Source organism: Lissotriton vulgaris, chromosome 12, assembly GCF_964263255.1.
Source record: "Lissotriton vulgaris chromosome 12, aLisVul1.2, whole genome shotgun sequence".
Classification (NCBI taxonomy): domain Eukaryota; kingdom Metazoa; phylum Chordata; class Amphibia; order Caudata; family Salamandridae; genus Lissotriton; species Lissotriton vulgaris.
The window spans coordinates 349,244,587-349,260,883 of record NC_141700.1 but is presented as its reverse complement, the minus strand read 5'-3'; positions in this window follow the sequence as shown (position 1 = coordinate 349,260,883).

Below are 16,297 nucleotides of genomic sequence, written 5' to 3'. Positions count from 1 at the left end.
ACGAGGGCAACCAGGAGAGGGACAAACTCTCCCAGTAAGCGGGCCCTTGTCGCGCATGCGCACTCAGATGTGAGGGCGTAGCTGGGTAAAGGATCTGACACCAGTTAACGACCTTGCCGTAGGACCAGACATTTTTAGAATGCAAAATTGATATGTTGGAAGTTAGATTCGGTTAGGAAACACGCTGTATTAGACATTTGTTAAGGTTAGCCCATCATACCTGTCTAAACTTGCGGTAAATCTAATGTTATTTTAATCAAATTTTAATTTGTTTTCATATTTTAATAAATACGGCCGGGGGGTCGCGAGACCCCCTGCCTTCCAAAGAATTCTGTTGTTTGACTGATGAGTTTTGTTAACTATAGTTTGCATGTTAAGGCGGGGGGTGGCCGGCAGTCCCAGACCATGTTGATATTCCCACTATGTGCAAAAGCCAAACCCAGGGTTTTACAGCAATGCGATTACCCTAGATTACCCTTCCACTTCTTCTTCACCTGGCCTCTTACTTTCTAGATTTCACAAATAGACCCATTCCTTTATTATTTTATGTATAAGAATTCTTGTATAGCTGTCCATGAGATACCTACTGAAAACGGTGACTTTAAGAAACGGGTCTGACCCTCTTTTTCCTCTCCTTTCCTTCATTTGTTCTCCTGTGAAATGAAACCAAAAGAGATAAAAAAAAAAGAACATTGCCGATAATATCGTCCCTGTTGGATATTTTTCACTTCCAAAGTGCAGCCTCGAGACAGAGGAAAAAAAATGGAAGACTTAAAAAAAAAAAAAAAATCTGTCAAAATTAAATAACAGGAGACATAGTGGGCAGATTGGTTTTATTCACACTCAAACACATTAGCAACTCTTTACAGAGTTTGACAGTGAAGTGCTAGTTTAATTTTCCTGTCTTTTTTTCAACAGCATTGCTTTCCTGTTTGTTCTGTGAGGCGCGTGCAGCTATGAATCCACAGTGCAGAGCATGCAAGCTGTGAACATGATGTCCAGCAGGGCTGTACATGGATTTGCGGCCAAAAAGATAAACATCGCAGCCGTCGCGCTCCTCTGCTGATTTAGTGATTATTTCACGGATCGCAAAATGCTGACAGGTCTGATTACAACCGTAATCAAAGTGATGCTATAATGAGACTACCAGGCCCAACTTAATTAATTACGCATCTATCTCGCTACTGGGGCACCTGGAAACCAGAGCCGGCTTCAGTTCAGGTGGCACCTGGTGCGACAATCTTTGTTGGTGCCCCCCCAAGTACCTCTTCCTCCACTGATTCTCTCACAACCACCCTCCTCCAACAGTGCTCCTCATCTCACTATATCCTCCATCTCACATGTAATACATGTGTTTTATAGCACTATTCAAACCAGTATAGTTTTTCTGAGCACTTTATATCACACAAACATCATACAGAGACCGTGACTTATTCTTGTGTAAATGAATGCATAGGATATGTTATATTAGAAAATTAACTACTAGGTGTAGAAGTTCCATGCCATCCATACTGGTAGGCAGTATATTTTAAGGGTGGCTTGTCTGTAGAAACGCAAGCTCAGGATTTACAACGTAACACAGTGGTTGGGGTTGACTTTACTAATAAAGATTTATTTCTATTTATTTTATTTTTCAAGTTTTTTATAGCACAAACTTGACTGGAGAGTATTAGGCCGCTTTACAGAGTTTACATAGCAAGCATAGCAAGGGTTAGCAGGAATACAAAGGAGAAGAATACAGGATAATAATATACAATAGAACAATAGATGATGTACCAGGTAGATGAAATAGTTCAGGGGTAACAATGGTAGATTGTTCCAGTTGTAGGAAGAGTAATTACATAGTTATTTCTAGAGGTAGAGATGTTTAAGGATCTTTGAGGATTAACCGCATCGCTGCGGCGGCTTTTCCCGCTGTGTGCGGCAATTTTCAAAAAGCTGCGTTACATGACAAGCTCAGCTCGTCATCAGCATACGAGCACCGTAGCTGATGACGAGCTGAGCTCGTCATCAGCAGCGAAGAGGTTAAGGGGAGAAGGATATCCAGGGATATTGACTTCTGAAGTGTAGTGCTGTGGTTGAGCATTCTAAACTCTTGGCACATTCCTAGAGAACAAGCGGGTGAGTGCTTTTTCTTTCTTGAATTTTGCCAGGATCAGGAGTAGAGTATTTGAACTTCGCAACATCTTTCAATCAGCTTTTTATAGTTTTTTGTAAGGTAAACAGGTTTTTCGATGTTGAGAGCTTTGTCGATTATGCAGGCCGTATACTTCTGGCTTCGACTGATAGTCAGTTGAGTGTTTAAGTTTGGGAGTGATGTGGTCATAGCAGCTCTCCCCAGAGAGGATTCTAGCCACTGCGTTTAGTGAAGTTCATAGGGATGAGGTTGATTTTTAGGGTACCGTGATCGTTGCATTCACGTAGTCCAGTTTGGAGAGAACTAGAGATTACACTGCACTTTATGTTGAGGCATTGATATGGTCTTTCATGTTCAGGTGTTGTCAAGTGTAATCCCTAGTGACTTAACAGAGTTGAAGGTAGGTAGTTTGCAGTTTAGAACAGTTAGGTTGTCAAGCCACATGTGGACAGGATAGGGCTTTCCTTTTGGTTTGATGAGGAGGATTTCAGTTATGTTGGGGTTAGGCTTTAGGTGGCTGCTGGTCAGCCAGGATTGTACCATGGATCCTGGATGGCATTGGATGATTGGATTTTAATTTAGAGTTGGGTGTCATCAACATTGAGGTGGTAGGCAATTCTGGATTGCTTCTGGATCACTGCAAGGGGTCTATATAGAGGTTGAACAAGGCAGGGGACAGGATTGATCCTTGGGGAACACCTTGCATTAATGATACTGCTGGTAATGTAGTAGCAAGCCTCAGCCAGGCCTACCAGTCCAAGGGATTCGCCCTTCTCTGCTCAGAGTCCTTAGACCAATAAAAAGAAGTTGGCACAGAAACTGGAATAGAAAAGACAGAGTTTATTAAACCTCATGAGGTGGAACTACATTCACACAACACCCTTCAGTAGTGTATGAGGTAGCACACTGACTGGAAGGAGCTTGGTCCTCTTGTACCCACACAGGGGCTCAAAAGAAGGCGGTACAAGGTACAGAATGCTGGTTTCAAATACATACATGGTCATACAGAGAGTGTGCTAGCAGTAAGTGGGAAGGACTGACAGTAAGCTAATTCTGGTGGACACATAATGACAGTTACAAGTTAGGGACAGCTGTAAGCTCTACTGGGCATGTGCAGAAGAGGATAAATATATCTCGTTTCTAGGCAGATTTCAAGAGCAGTTAACAGGAAGGTAGGACAGAGCACATGGTGAGCACATGGCAAACAAAATGGCTGCCAGAAATACAAAATGGATTCCGCAAAATGGACAAGATAGTCTCTAAATACAAGATGTCTTCTGCTAATGCTTAATCTAATCATTGCTAAATTACAACAGTAAGGTGAAATTGTTTAGTTTGATTAGATGCGATTGTTGATTCAGGTATGAGGCAAACCACTGAAGGACAATACCATTGATGCCTGCACGTTGTTAGTGAGTATTTAGGAATATTTTGTGGTTGACTGTATCAAAGGCCAAGGCGAGATCCATGAGGATTAACTGGCAGGCCTGGCTATCATCTAGAGCTCTTTGTAGCTCATTCATGATGTTCAAGATTGCAGTCACCATACTGCAGTCTTTCCCGAAACCATATTGGAAGGTGTTGTGCAGGTTGAATTTTTCAATGTGGTTGTTAAGATGCAAGAGCACACATATTTCGATGGTTTTGGCAAGTAGAGGGAGGTTAGTTTTCGGTCTGCAGTTATTCATGTTATTTGGCTCGGGGTCTGGCTTTTGATGTGGGGGGTGACTTGGCCAAGTTTAAGAGAGGATCGCACAGAGACACTGGATGAGGGGGAGTTAATGATTTTAGTCCATATTGGGGAGATGATGTGTCTGACAATTTTGATGAGAGAGGAGGGTAGCGATGTGAGGTGTTCTTCATGCATGCAATTATTTTGGTAACTTCTTCTTCAGAGATATTTTCAAATTTAGTCCAGGATGCATTGTTTTTCAATTGCATGTGATTGTGGTTATTGCTTTGTCTCATTAAAAGAGTAAGTTTGAGAGGCCACCAGTGGTTGAAAGTTTGGCAAAGCGAAGACCGTCTTTGGTAGAGGGGACTCTTTGGTGCGAGGAGAGGAGATGGAGTGGGGCAATAAGAGTTTGATGCTTGTTCATTCAAACGACTACTCGGTTTATAAAAAAACATCAAAGTGTACAAAACAACACAGATAAAAATAACACAGTCAAAAAGCAATCTTTGTGCTAGGCGCATTTAGAAATAACCTCATAATGTCTTGCTGTGAGTATTCACTGCAGTAATGTAAAACATATTAACAATTACTTTCAGTAAAACTGCCACAGATTTAATGCACATTGCAAATAAAAGGACAATTAAATGAGACAGAGCGTCAAAGTCTGTCTGCCTCAATATAGCACTGGTAAGCCTTCCAACAACGTAAAGTGCACTGTGCATAAAAGACTAATCTATGATAATCAAAGAAAAAGGATGTAATTACAAATAAATTCTCATATGTTTGTCCAGAAAAAACGCCTGCAAGCTAAAACTAAACCATCAGGCATACACACACTCTTACATTAAAGCAATAGTGGGACAAAATCTTTGAATGTTTGAACCATACATTTAGTAAAAAGCAGCTTACTTGAAAACCAATTGGGCCAGAGGTATCAGTCTTTAAGATCCTAAGTGCAACCAGCTAGCGTGTGATTTTTAAGTTCAAACATTCTAGTGGGTTAACAATACTCCGTGCAGAATCGCAAAACATGTTCCTCCAGCTCGGGAGCCAAACCACATGCAGGGCAATTATCTGAGACCTGATCACTGGTCTATTTGCTAAAACTCCGTAGTGGCAAACAACTCAAGCAGAATTGAACATGCAATCTTTTCGCCAAAGTTGGGAGTGGTCATATCTAGGAAAGGTTTGAACTTAGGACTTGTCTTGAAGCTCATGAACTGATTGGTCAAGTGCCCTGAGTTTGCATTCATAGTATAGTGGTTACTCGCACACATGCCCAATACTTCATTTATAGGACAGCTACATCTGCCTTGTGTATTTCCCACAATGTAGCCAGCCCAAGTGTCCTGCACCAAGTTGCAATGTGGTCAACCAAGGAATTTTATTAGCACCTCTCATTTTCAACAATTCCTACAAGCCAGCTTCATAGGCAATTAGCTCAGGTGTAGACCATAGTCATATCCAATGCATCAGGAGTTTTAATAGGGTAACTTCTGCAATTCATTTGTACCTAGATCAAGAAACAAAGTAATGAGAGGTGTGCTGTCCGGGAAGAAAATTAGGGCTCTTACAAAGTTGTCACCCACTACCAATTTATGAGTATCAACGTAGCCCCAAATTTCAGGTCCAAAGAGCACAGCAGTTTGGGCCTCAGCATCATAAACTTCCAGTGCTAGTGTCAGTCAAAATATGCTTTACTCGATTTTTGTTAAAATCATAAAAGGCAGTACATACAGCACAAATAAAAATCACATTGCAATTTACATACAGAATTCAATTCATAGTCGTCCTGGCCTAATTTACAGTTAAAAAACATTAATTATAATTTAGATTAAAATTTAATTAAACACACAGGACCAACATTTAAAATGAGATGTTCCCTGGGGCTTGTTTATTTCTTAATCTAAATGCAGCCGTTAGGTAAGATGCAACACGAAAAATGATGTGCGTGTTGCCCAACATTTGAAGGAAAATTGATGCTGACCTGGCCTGGAGAAAGCCGGCATCCTTCAGAATAGGTATTAAATATTTCTCTCTAGCGGTGGCATAAAGTCCACAAAAGAACATAAAATGTAGAGTATCTTGGGTAGAAAAGTTATCGCATTTGCAAGGTGAAGCGTCCTCAGGTTTTGCTCAGGTAGAAAAACAACCAAGTGTGTAGGGGATCAAGTTCATCCTAAATTTAATAAGCAAAACTCTATGGAGGGGATTAGTGACAATTTTTAAGTAAGGTTCCAGAGAGGGAGTGGTACTTAAGACCAGATATGCTCTTACTGACGGTTTCATTATTTCCCTCTCTTCTCTCTCTAACCGTGCCCTTTCAAGGAAATGATGCTAGTGTTATTGATCATGACTGTGTCTGCTTATGAAGTCTCAATATAGCTTTTGGTCTTTGAAGTACAAGCAAGTAGCTTTTGCTGAGCTGCGATTCCCAGCTCTGCTTATCAGTCAGCCTAATTCTTAAGTAGTCAAAGCTAAGAACCCTCTCAAGTGATTCATCAGAAACAGCTTCTAGTTTTGCCCTTCCAGAATACCATAAATGTAGTCTTTGTTACATTAAGTTCTAGACTTCCAGAAGCACAAACAAACAAAAACTTGCTTAATAAGGTTTGAAGACCTATCAGAGTCTTCAACATGCGTGGAGAATCATCAGCGAAGAGCAAAATCTATATTTTCTTTGAGAACTTTCTAAAGACTCTTGCGGTGTACAAGATCAAATGCTGCTCTTAAGTCTTAAGTCAACGAATGCTACACACAGTTTTTGAATTTTGAGCAGCACATCTTTCCAATAAAGTAACATAAACCTGAAGACAAGATCACATGTGCTAGTTTCAGCACAAAAGCCTGCTTGGAGAGATGATTAGGCTAGGAAGAAGGGCAGAAACATGTTGGTTAAACCCAGGAGTATGCCAGGATCATAGCATCCATAGTCATACTCCGCAATTACCTAACGGTATCTTTTAATCATACCCCGAGTACCACGTAAATAAAAAGGATACTTTTGTGCTATACCTTGAGGTAGTTTTAGTTACCGACTGGACCGAAGTTATCCAGAGTAAACTAGTAACATCTAAGATCTCTGTTAGGACAGCCCAACCCGGTAGAGTCAGGCCTGGTAGTCCCACCTAAGAGGGTGCGACGAGGTGGCCTATAATGAAGCATGTCACATTACATGAGTGAGCCCGCCTCATCCAATTCTTGGAATTACCATCCTGAGTAGGAGACACACTAGCATTAATCTTTAGAATATTAACAAACAGAATATTCAGAATCGCTTCTGGTATTTCCCACAGACACTCCGGATATAAGGACACCACGCCATCATTGTGTGTATTAGGCTTATAGGCCTGTAGTTAGAGGGACTAGAAGCATCTCCTTTCTTGCATACTGCGATTATCTCTCCCCCCTCCAAGAATCAGGAATCCCGCCCCAGCAGCGATAGCATTTGTTAAAAGGTTAATGTATGTTAACCAGATTAAGGGTTCTGATTTGTTCAGATCTCCAGGTATATGGCCAGTGCCAAGGGCTTTTGCAGGTTTAAATGATTAATAGCCAAAAAGTTATCTTCTAGGCTAAGAAAGGGTTTAATATTGAATTTGGCAAACTCTTCACATAACTCAACAGTCAATAGTTGACAGTTGCGGGAAAGAGGAGGTTTGCTGTTTTATGACGCTGAAAAGGTCTTTAGTTCTGTTTCTGGAGTGGTCAAATTCGGGCTCAGAAGAAAGAAGATTTATCTCTGTAGATATGTTTTTTTTATTTTAGGCGTTCGGCTCAGCGGAGGGAGGGATGGGTCTGCGAGGGTTCTCATCTCCATATTCTTTCCCCCAGCCTAAGTTGTCATCTCTCTTCTTTACGGTCTTTATTGAACAATGATCTGGAGGGGATACTTCTTGATTTTTTTGTTTTTAAAGGAGCGATAGTATCCAGAGGTTCTGCCACTTTTGTATTATAGTGGAAAGTAAGGTTGTCGACAGAAGTAAAGTAGGGGGGAGGTTGAATTTTGGAACTGATTAAGGATTCCAACTCTAATTGAGGGATTCTGTGTGTATTTCTAATCTAATCTACGACCAATATGATCCTTACAGTGGCAGCGAATGATTGAGAAGCCAAGTGGGATGAGAACATCAATAATGGGGGTTGAGTGTTAATTTAGGCAGATGTGGGTGAGAAAACAAATGTCAATATCACGTAGAGGGATGTTTTCCACTTTTTCAGTGGCATGTTTGACTGCTGATCGACAGTTTAATAGCGTACACTTTAACATCTAGTTAGCGTCCATCTGAGTTACCTCAGAAAATTTAAACCATTCATCGATTCCGGTGATCTTAAAAATGGCAATCCAGGCACTGGTCATATCAAGAATTAAATATGGATGTGCAATTTCATCAGGACTTCCTAAGATCCCAACAGTTCCCTTAAAAGCGTGTCTCAATGCAGCAACTAGACTTATAACGGGCTAAAAAAAATTTGACCTCATCACTCCACATCTGAAAGCGCTCAATTGGCTACCATACGAGGCAAGAATAGAGCTAACACTTGCATGTATTACACACAAGACAATACACCACAAAACTCCACATTACCTGGCCCATAAAGTTACACTGTCAGGAGGCAGTAAACCCTCTAGGGGATCCGAGGTTTTTTTTACTGAAACCAGTATTCTTCTGGAAGAAAAGAACATATGATAAACCATTCACGGGAGCTGCACCAATAATTTGGAATTCGCTCCCACCGAATGTCAGAAGAATCACCTATGCTCCATGATTCAAAAAGGAGACTAAGTCATTTCTGATGGGTACATTTCTCCCTTAACGAACAACCGGGACTACTAAGACTTTATGGAAGTCTGCAGTCAACCTGGTGATCCTTTACACTCAGCTGTTCAAGTAAGCTCGTGTGAGCCGGATTAATGCCCTGCTAGTTGTAGAACAAAGAAACTGCTCACCTCACAAATCAAGCTACTGTCATTGATTGATCTCCAATGGCTATTTTCAGCTAAGTTGTATACAGATAGTCCCTTTGACTACCGACACTCGTGTTATCTCGATCAATCCACAGGTTGGTTAGACAAGCATTATTATAACCAGCCGGGTACAGACACCGTAATATTGAGAGCATTGAACACTCTAACTTAAAACTACAAATCCCACAATGCAAAGGGCTACGATTTTTTTTTGTTAAACTAGCTTCTCCAGCTTCCCTTGCAACCTTAAATCCTGAACTGTATATGTCACAAAAACAGTCAACAGATTCCCAGGGCCCGGGGTATAGGAGGGAAACAAAATACGCTAAATGTCTCAACAGAAACCCCCTGGTCACCTAAAACTAAGTCAAAATCCCTAAAGAGAACTGGTAAAAAGAACTTAAAAGCACAGAAGTCAGCTGAAATGGTAAAGCCAACTCCGTCTTTGAAGGCATATTTTAAAACTGTCCCTACAGTTCTGGAACTTAAACCGTCTGATGAGGTCTCAGCAGAGGCATCTATAAAAGGTCTTCCAACTTCCAACAGATACCAACCCCTAGAAGGCGTAGAGATGGAACCGGTATTGGAACAAGTTATAGGGTCAGCCGCAGGGCCAGCAGAAATCCCCAAACAACTTCAAACATATTGTGAGGATAAGGAACCTGAGCTTGGACCTGATCCTTATTTAGAGGGGGGAGTACCAGTTCAACCAGTTCAATCAGCTCAGACAACGAACACAACCAGTGAGGACGACATATTCAAGGTCCCACCGAGCGCAGAAAATATGGATCAGTCAGTTATCTCAATGTTAAAAGCTCTGAGTTTCGAGGTAAAAAGTGGTTTTGAAGCCACACTAACCAATCAGCAGGAGTTAAAAGAGAAATTTGACGCATTAGCCACCAGAACCTCCGAACTGGAGTCGTCAGTTGTAGAATTAAAAAAGTTTGCTAACCAGCATAACAAGAAGCTCGAGGATCTCGAACAAAGGGAGCAAGGGCTCCAGGAAAAGAAGGAGTCCCTAGAAAATGTGCAAAGACGCAATAATCTGCGCCTCCTGAAGGTTCCGGAAGGGGCTGAGGCAGGCAATATTAAGGAGTTTGTAGCTAGATTGATCAAGCAAACTATAGAGCTGGAGGTTTCAGAAGCAGAAATAATAAAAGATATCCAGCGAGTCCACAGGGATCCATTCAGGTTGAAACCGAATAAAAGCAGACCAAGAAAGATCCTGGTCTATTTTCAGACTTATACTTTAAAAGAGGAGATCCTTAATAGAGCTTTAAGAACTAGTGAACTCTCGTCGGAAGGATTCTCCTACCAGATCAGGTCTGATGTCTCCTCTATTACAGTGTCTAGGCAATGGGAACTTGGTAAACTTTTAGAACCCTTTAAACAATTAGGCGCTACAGCCCAGCTCAAATTTCCTGCATCACTGAAAGTGATGTATAAAAATAAAATGAAAGTTCTAAAACGGTTAGATGAAGCAGAGGAATACCTTCAACTACTCACGGATGATTATCAGAGAGAACAAGCTAAAAATCATTCAAATTACTGAAAGATTCTAGATGAGGCATCCTCTATCATTATTGTCATATTTTTTTCAAACTCTCTTTCTATATATAGTTGGCTGAATTTCTTTTCTACCACTCACAACTTAATTATACGACACGCCCGGACGAAAGAGTCTCGATGGCCAAGTTAGGCCAAGAAAAGGAGGGGGGTTCTCCAGGGGAGCACGGGGGGTTTAGGGGAGTGAGGGGGGGAGGTGGGGACACTGGGTGGGGAGCATGGGGAAAAAAAACAAAAAAATGTCCAAATCGTCAGATTCGAATTTTTTATGTTTATACTTTTGTTAGGGCAGATAGCGCAAGGTAGGGTAACAACAGCATCATATATCAAGATTCTATCATGGAATGTGAATGGGCTACAAGTTAAACATAGAAGGGAGAGAATCCTTCAGTATTTAAAGGACGCACCCGAAAATATATTCATTTTACAAGAGACTCATTCTACTGAACAAGAGTTAAGAGACATCTTTGAGAAAAAAAAATGGATCCAACAGATTATAACTTCCTCTCAACAGTCCTCTACTAAAGGGGTTGCTATATTGATTAAATCTAATTTAGGGATAAATCTGATACAGTCAAGGTCTGATAAAAGGGGAAGATGGGCTATAGCAAAGATAAAACAACACACACATAAATTTACGATTGTAGGATATTACGGTCCAAATATTGATGACCCCCTACCTTTAAAAGAACTCCTAGTTGAACTTTTAGATTTTGAAGATCCAATCATTCTTGCAGGGGACTTTAACCTAGTAATTGATCAAAAAAATGGATAAAACCTCTGCGGCCAGGCTCTCTCATAATCCTAAAACCAGGGCAATATTATCTACCGCAATAGCTCAGTTTGGCTGGAAAGATATCTGGAGACAAAAAAATTGTATAAAAAGAGAATTCACATTCCATAATAAGAAACTCCGTCACAAATTGAGATTAGATTTTTTTCTAATTACAGAACATTTAGTTCAACAAGTGGAGGAGATAAAACATCTCGCTGCCCATATCTCCGATCATTCAGGGGTTACTTTAACTTTAAAGCTCTCAGGTCAACCAGATGGTCAAGAGATGGACTATAGATAGAAGCATCCTTTTCAGATAAAGAAGTAACAAATAAATTGCTTGAAGAATCAAAAGAGTTTTTCACGTTTATTTAGACACAGCCGCACTCCCAATAGTCTGGGATACGTATAAAGCCTTTTTGAGAGGGCGATTACTAGCATATCAGATTGCAAAACATAAAGCATACAGGGCACTAATAACACAGATCGAAGAAAGAATAAGGGCCTTAGAACAAGCAGTGCTAGCCCCCAGCTCCCCAGACGAAGAGAACAACAATAAAAAAGATCTCCTAACCTGCAAATTAGAACTAGAGCAGGTATTAGACGGAAGGCTGAGGAAGCGCTGGCAGGCTAGTGCATTAGCACATTTTGATTATGGAGAGACCAGCGGAAAACTCTTAGCCTGGTAAACAAAAAAAGATAATGAAAAAAACTCCATAAAGGAAGTGCAGATCATAGACTTGGATGTGATTTCTGAGAACAGGCTAGATATTGAACAGGCCTTTTTCCATCACTTTGACGAAGTTTATAGAGAAGATTTACACCCTCAACAACAATCAATATATTCATGGCTTGACCAATTCCAGGTTCAAGCTTTAGATGATCAGTCCTCCCATAATCTTAATAGAGAGACCAGTTCCACTGAAATAGTTGCGGCGATAGATTCCGCTAAGAATAGTAAGGCTCCAGGCCCTGACGGGTTACCATCAGAAAACTACAAACTATTAGCTCAAGTAATTATACCCATTTTGAAAAGACTATCTTCCGGTATATTTAAGGAAGGGGATAATATCCCTGCTTCTTGGAAAGAGGCCATAGTGGTTCTCATTTTAAAACCAATGAAGAGAGCATACCAGTGTGACTCATATAGGCCCATCTCCCTCCTTAACACTGACTACAAGCTTATGGCAAATATACTAGCAAAAAGACTAAACGGATCGGCAGCTAAACTTCTACATTTAGACCAGAAAGGCTTTATAAGGGGTCGTTCTATACAAGAACTTACACAAACATTGGTGGGAGCGATAGATGTTGCTTCTCAAAACAAAATCCCATTAGCGGTTATTACCTTAGACGCCGGAAAGGCTTTTGACCGTGTCAACTGGGAATTCCTTACTGAAGTATTAGCAAAGGTTAACCTAGGGAAAAACTTTTGTGGCACAATAGCAGCATTTTATCAAGCTCCGACGGCCAGATTATTGATAAATGGTAGTCTATCTTCTCCGTTAAAAAGTCAAAGGGGGACAAGGGAAGGGTGCCCGCTATCACCTTTACATTTGATTTATACATGGAATCATTCGCAGAAAAGATCAGACAAGATCAAGATATCCTACCCTTTAAATATAAGAACTGGGTGAAAAAAGTCGCCCTTTATGCGGACGATTTGATGTTATATACCATTGACCCTATCAAATCAATCCCACTTATCTACAAAGCGGCAGAGCAATTTGGTCAAGTTTCTGGATACCTGATTAATCAAGCTAAATCAGAATGCATGTGTTGGAATATTCCTCAGATTAATCACATTCCAATCCTGAAAAATCAAATCAGATACCTGGGAATCCAAATTACACAGGACATAAACCAACTTGCAGAAAAAACTCTTGAAAAGATCAATAAAGAAATGGCGAATTCCCTAAAAAACTGGTCACTTCTCCCTCTGACTTTATTTGGTAGGATTAATATAGTAAAGATGATGTTGTTACCCAAAATAATATATATATTTCAGAACATTCCACTTGCTTTTAAAGAAGCTAAATTAACTAAAATACAAGCTAAATGGAACTCGTTTATCTGGGCCTCAAAAGGTATAAGAATTTCCTGGAAAAACACTACGAAGGAAAAAAGGCAAAGGTGGGCTGTGCGCACCTGATCTGAGAGTGTATGCCTGGACCCTATTATTGAAAGCCGGAATCAGTTTATTTGATACTTTTGGGGGTACATAAACAGACATAAAGTTTCAAAATATGCTCTCTGAGACTCAGGGAGGGTCTCATGCATTTATCTTTAAGGTTGGAGATATGCGTTTTTTTTAAAAAGTGCGTCTAAAGGTTCTTAGAGACATGGCATATGTATGGGCCAGAGTAAGGAAAAAGCTTAACATCCAATATTACGCCAACTTAGCACCAATTTGGAACTCCCCGGGCGCCCCAGAATGGACTAAAGATCTATTATCCCTAGCTCTCCAGAACGCAAATATCAGACTATGGGGCCAGCTAATGCCTGAAGGTAATCTTTTGAGCTGGGAAGACATTTCTGCTCTCACAGATAAAAATGTATCTAAATTTAAGTATCTACAAATAAAAAGTTGGGATCAGGCTGTCATAGAGGGTAAAGGTGCTAAATCTATCCTGGATGAACTACTAATGAAGAAAACAACTCCGCTCAAAACATCCACTCTATACTGGACAATACTTGAAGGAGAGGATGGAGAGTTCAGCCTCCCAGAACATCTATGGAGAGACCAAGTTCCGGATGTCGACTTGCAGACCCTGTGGCAAGTATCCTTTGATTTGCTACACCTTACGGTCTCCCCTGCCAATTTAAAGCGGAATCACTTGTTTTCTCTCCATAGGGTATACTGGTCTCCGGCCAGGATTGCTAAATTTTCAAAGGGGCCTACTCCCTGTTGCCCAAAGTGCCATCTGGAAAAAGCAGACGATCTCCATATGTTTATGACTTGCTCTGAACTATCGCAATTTTGGTTTGAAGTACAAGAAGGTATGAAAGCTCTCTTTGGGTATGAAATACAGGTTAGTACACAACAAGTATTTTTTGGAATTCCCCCCAATTATGAGGAAGTATCTCAAGATAGTAATTAGTTATTTTTATACTTAATTATTTTAGCACGCAGAGAAATATGTAAATTGTGGTTGAGTACTAAGGTACCAATATATTTAGATTGGGTTAGGGCAATCAGACATACTCTTAGCTTAGATAAAGTGGTATGGAAGAAAAGGAAGCATTTTTGGACTCCTTGTATTAATTGGCTCGATGGACTATGTTAGAACCGGCTGTCTCTAGTTGGCAGAGGTATACACTTCTGACAAATAGGGACACACCTTTTCTAGTCAGGGCAAGGGGATCACACCCTTCGATAACCCCTGCTCACCCCCTTGGTAGCTTGGCAGAGCAGAACAGGCTTATCTCAGAGGCTGTGTGTTAAGCATTTATGACCACATACAGTAATAAAGTGAATACACTACAAATGGACACGACACAGTAGTATTATAAAAATAAGTATTTTTATATAAGGCTTAGCACAAGACCAAATAACGACAAAAATGTACACAATCTTAATAAATACTCGGGGAAGGGAAAAAGGATAGTTCAAAGGTAGTTTCTTCTTTAGCACAAAAGTCTTTAGTATCAAAGCAAATCTTCTTCTTGGCAATACAGTTCTTAGCAACAGGGTAACCCACACGGGGGCTACACGACGTCGAGGCAAAGTTAATCCAAAGGTTCGGCGTCGACCGCGAGGAGCGCTACGTCGAGCCCGGAGTCACACGGACCCCCAACAACACAGTACCTTTGGAAAATGAAGCACACGATGATCAGCGGCGTCAAGCAATCTGGTGTTGCGTCTTCGGTGTCGATCAGGCCTCAGCAGGCGTCGTTGTCGATGATGCGGTTGCACAGAGTGAGCAGCGCTCACGGCGTCGAGAGGGCACGCAGTCGATGCGATCAGCAGCGGTGCAGACACGAGGTCCCTTGGAGCTGGAGCCGAACTCACTACTCACTGGCGTTGCTGCTGGCGTCGATCGGGCCCGGCGGCCGGCATCGAGGAAGCGGGACACTGGAGCCGTTACTCACGATGTCGAGCTGGATTCGGCGACGTCCGTCGGCGTCGAGGTTGCTGGCTCTTTCAGAGGTGCTGGATTCACAGTTCCAGCAAATAGCACTTTAGCAGATGAAGTCCTTTAGCCCTGTGACTTCAGCAGGAGACTGGCACTCTTCCAGTCCTTGGAGATTTTCTTAGCAAGCGTGAGAGTACACACACAGTTCCTCTCTCCTGGTTCCTTGGCAAAAATAAAGAAGCACTGCAGGATTCCCCCCAGCAAACAGCACACTGGCAGAAGGTGTAGGCAAGTCCTCAGATCAGCAGGCCTCTTGTCCTTGGTTACAGGGTTCCTTGTCAGAAGTGATCTGATTTCGTAGTTCAGGGGTCCTTCTCTTATACCCCTTTTCGGCTTTGATCCCTTTGTCCATGCAGGGGACTTTCCCAACATCCTGGGTCTGTTGTGGGTGGAGCCAGGCAGAAGCACCTGGCTTATTCACTGAGCAGGGCTGGGTCCTCAGACGCCCAGCAGGAGGTGGAGCCAGCATTGTCACTGGCAGGAGCAGAGCTATCGGCCTCCTGGCAGGAGGTGGGGCTAGGATCGTCCATGGCAGGCACAGAGCCATCAGCCGCTTGGCAGGAGGTGGAGCCAGCATTGTATCAGGCAGGGCAGGCTATCAACAACTACTCTCCCCCTACTCTCAACGCAAATGTCCCACTCATCCCATACTGACTCATCCAGACCTGTGGAGCCACCCAGCTCCTGTCACACACACGCAAGACCAGCAGAAACCAGAAATGGTTAGACAAGAAAATAGACACTTTCTAAAAGTGTTACTTTCGAACCCAGAGTCCAAAAACCATCCACACCAACGGATGCGTAATCAAACCCCGAGTTCAGGGATACCAAACTCGACATTGCACCGTGCTCCCCGAGCCAGCTAGGATCATAGCGTTAATAATCCCGGCGGCCCATTCTACCCAATGGAGAGCAGGCTACCTCGCAATAGTGAAGAACGAAGATGGCGGTAATTCACTATTAGGTCACGCCAACTTGGTCAGGCGTGTCCTACCTTATACTTACAATGCACCCTGCCCGCGGGCCTACTGTAGGGGTG